Below are 4211 nucleotides of genomic sequence, written 5' to 3' on the forward strand. Positions count from 1 at the left end.
AATGGGATGGAAATCAGGGGGTGGGGGTGGGGTTGGGGGGAGGGGGGGTATGTGTGGTGGGGAGGAGACTTTACAGGTGACTTGCCTGAACATCTGCTCAGCTTTGAATGTGTGTGTGTATGTGTGTGTGTGTGTGTGTATGTGTGTGTGTGTGTGTGTGTGTGTGATACAGTTTAAGTAAAAGAAACAGAGAGTGTGTGTGTATGTGTGTGTGTGTGTGTGTGTGTGTGTGTGTGTGTGTGTGTGTGTGTGTGTGTGTGTGTGTGTGTGTGTGTGTGTGTGTGATACAGCTTAAGTAAAAGAAACAGAGAGAGAAATGTGTTTGTTGAAGAAGATGCATAGGTGATTCATAAGAAGTTTTCTGTATAGTTTTGAGAACGACCACCCCAAAGTTTCCCCAACTTTTTTTTCATTTCTTTATACTTCTTTCCATGGTGACCTGATCTGTCTTTAACGACCATTTTTGGTTGGTCCATTGGGTGTCATTATCGACAGGTTTGACTGTGTTTTAGCTCAGTTTAATTTGGATGAAAGGCTAGCTAAAGCTTGTGCATGAGTTCTTCTTCTTCGGTTTTTGATGACGTGTTCTTGCTCAAAACTTGATCTGAACTAAATTACGAGGAAGACCTTACAATAACTTTTATTGAAAGCACAATCACCCGACCAAAAGATTAAATGTTCGATTGTGATTTAAGTATGTTCTTCAGCTATGCACTGACACTCCAATAGATAGCATTGATTTGTTTTGAACATGTGTTAGTATTTTTTAACATGCATTAATAGCTGATTTATGTGTTTGTGCATTATGTTTGCTGTCTTCTCTGCTATTCTTGGCCACATTCCATCTTTACACTCATAGGTACTTGCAGTAGTTTTATTAGCTGAATTTTGTTGAATGAGCAAGTTGAATAGAAAAGGACTGCCTGTGATAATAATAGAGCACTGAATTGGTCCTTTGGCTTTTTTGCACATTCCTTAATCTCTGATCTGGCCAGAGTTTAACGTTGGGTAATCCCATTCCTCCACGCTAATACACACCAAAACCCAACACCCTCACCCTGACTCGACTTGCAGTCGTGAGTTGGATTTTATTTAGTGAAATTAATTCATAAAAATTCAAATGTGCACGGAGAGCACCAAAAGGCGTAGATGACCCTTACACATTTAAATTAAAAAAATATGGTCATTTTGCGCAGAAATCAGTCAGACTTGATTTTTGGTATGTGTCTGACGGGCGCTGTGGCGTGGTGGTAAGACGTCGGCCTCTTAATCGGAAGGTCGAGGGTTCGAATCCCGGTCGCGGCCGCCTGGTGGGTTAAGTGTGGAGATTTTTCCGATCTCCCAGGTCAACTTATGTGCAGACCTGCCAGTGGCTTATCCCCCTTCGTGTGTACACGCAAGCACAAGACCAAGTGCGCACGGAAAAGATCCTGTAATCCATGTCAGAGTTCGGTGGGTTATGGAAACACGAAAATATCCAGCATGCTTCCTCCGAAAGCGGCGTATGGCTGCCTTAATGGCGGGGTAAAAACGGTCATACACGTAAAATTCCACTCGTGCAAAAAACACGAGTGTACGTGGGAGTTTCAGCCCACGAACGCAGAAGAAGAAGAAAGAAGGTATGTGTCTAGAGTTCCTTCCCCTTTTTGCGTGTTTCCCCTCCATTTTCTTTCAAACCCTGTTCGTTCCGTGTTGCGTCTGCTTTTTGTTGTCTTTTGTGTTCTTTTCCTGATGAAGCTTCCAGAAGCGAAAATTCGTAATCGTCTTGTGTCGTCTTTGTATTGGTGAGTACATGTACAGTAATCCTTTGTTTTTTAACTTTGTTCATCTTACCACAGTCACTTCGTTGTTTAGATTTCACCTTTAAACACAAGCTTCCCTTACCCCTTGCGTCTCCCGAATTCCAACCCAACTCCTTCATATTTCAGCACTCCTTTTGCTTCTTAGCTCATAATAGACGATTTTTGGAAATAACTCTGTCACTGCTACATGACGGTTCGGCAGAGTTATGCTGCTTGAAGCACGGACAAATTTCGACTTCCGCTTCCAGCCAGCACGTGCTCAAGGCAAACAAACAAGGAGAGGGGAGAGAAATCGGTCCAAACATTATGCATTGCTCTTGGGGATAGCAGGGCCTGACCCGGGGGGGGTTCCAGGGGTTCCGGAACCCCACCCCTGGAAAAAGCATGTACCTTGCTTTGACTTTTACTAGTTTTAGCACCAAAACAATGCTGCTCTTAACCCTCAAAACAAGGTCCAGAATGCACCAGATTGCACAGATTTTAACCGTTTTTCAAAAATTTTCCGGGGGAGCATGCCCCCGGACCCCCCTAGTTCGCACGCCTGCATGCCCCCCCAAAAAAGGAGGAACCCCCCCCCTCTTACAACTCATTTGGTCCGGCCCTGGAAAGTGCGATTCTGATAGTCGATACCCTGCGCGTGTACGTAATGTCGTTTTCTTCCCATTTGTGAAACGTGACATTACATGCCAGTCACTAGCGAGAGGGTGTGTCTGAAACACGTGTCCAGGAACCACTTAATGTTTGTCTGAGTAAAACAAGGGTACTATAGTACTAACTCCAGGGTTCATACAGACACCTGACAGTGAAATTCAAGGAGTATTCAAGGAGTTTTCAAGGAGTATTTCCGGTATCCCAGCTCCACCATGGCAGGCTCCAGAGAATCAATCAGGGTGGTTGCATAAGCATGTCCAAGAAATTTGGAAGCGTAGTATTCCGTTTGGACTTGCTGCCCGTTCCAGCAACGAACAAAAATGTCAAGTTGCTTCATTTTGCTGAAAAACTTTAATATTAACATTTTTGTTTTTTTGCCTGCACTTCAGAATTCAAGGAGGTTCAAGGAGGTTAAACACAAGAATGACCATTTTCTCCAAATTCAAGGAGATTCAAGGTCCTTGAAAAGGGGGGTTGAAAATTCAAGGGGATTCAAGGAGATTCAAGGAGCGTACGAACCCTGTAACTCTTTCACAACCCATACAAACTTGACAGAGTTATTTCTAGAATTTGTCTTTTATACCCGAATTCCCCAAGAACTTATCAAAACATGTAAATAACTCACATAAAGTTCTAGCCAAGTAGAGCTTCTGTGTTGTAAAAATGAAGATGTGTCTTGCGAATACTATTAGAATTGGTCAAAGTTTGTGACACCCATAATGATATGATCAATGAGCATAACAGTGTGTCCGAGGTGTTGCTGTTGTTTTGGTAACGTCTGCATGCTGCTATGCCACAGCGAGAGAGATGGAGAGAGAGAGGGAGAGAGAGAATGTGTGTGTGTGTGTGTGTGTGTGTGTGTGTGTGTGTGTGTGTGTGTGTGTGTGTGTGTGTAAGAGAGAGAGGGAGAGAGAGAGAGCAGTTTGTTGTGAAAATCTGAACATATTAAATTTTGTTTTTTGAAAATGAGTGTGTGTGTGTGTGTGTGTGTGTGTGTGTGTGTGTGTGTGTGTGTGTGTGTGCGTGCATGCTTGTGTGTGTGTGTGAGTAACAATAACAACAACAACATGGGGTCAAGCAGAGCTTGTGCATGTGTGGACGAGTATCCCACCGACCCAGAGAGACCAGTAAGCAGAGCTTGTGCATGTGTGGACGAGTATCCCACCGACCCAGAGAGACCAGTAAGCAGAGCTTGTGCATGTGTGGACGAGTATCCCACCGACCTAGAGAGACCAGTAAGCAGAGCTTGTGCATGTGTGGACGAGTATCCCACCGACCCAGAGGGACCAGCTAAGAAGAGCTTGTGCATGTGTGGACGAGTATCCCACCGACTCAGAGAGACCAGTAAGCAGAGCTTGTGCATGTGTGGACGAGTATCCCACCGACCCAGAGAGACCAGTAAGCAGAGCTTGTGCATGTGTGGACGAGTATCCCACCGACCCAGAGAGACCAGTAAGCAGAGCTTGTGCATGTGTGGACGAGTATCCCACCGACCCAGAGAGACCAGCTAAGCAGAGCTTGTGCATGTGTGGACGAGTATCCCACCGTCCCAGAGAGACCAGTAAGCAGAGCTTGTGCATGTGTGGACGAGTATCCCACCGACCCAGAGAGACCAGCTAAGAAGAGCTTGTGCATGTGTGGACGTATCCCACCGACCCAGAGAGACCAGTAAGCAGAGCTTGTGCATGTGTGGACGAGTATCCCACCGACCCAGAGAGACCAGTAAGCACAGCTTGTGCATGTGTGGACGAGTATCCC

At 45.3% G+C, this 4211-nt stretch overlaps 1 long non-coding RNA gene across 1 annotated transcript; it reads left to right on the forward strand.

Moving 5' to 3' along the window:
- The first annotated feature begins 74 nt into the window (after nt 1–74).
- On the forward strand, nt 75–3422 carry LOC138945624 (uncharacterized). Its single transcript, XR_011449054.1, has 2 exons — nt 75–1219; nt 1620–3422. It is a non-coding gene; the product is annotated as an uncharacterized lncRNA (long non-coding RNA).
- Nucleotides 3423–4211: the final 789 nt, after the last annotated feature.

The sequence above is a fragment of the Littorina saxatilis genome, linkage group LG13 (assembly GCF_037325665.1).
Source record: "Littorina saxatilis isolate snail1 linkage group LG13, US_GU_Lsax_2.0, whole genome shotgun sequence".
In the NCBI taxonomy this organism is placed as follows: domain Eukaryota; kingdom Metazoa; phylum Mollusca; class Gastropoda; order Littorinimorpha; family Littorinidae; genus Littorina; species Littorina saxatilis.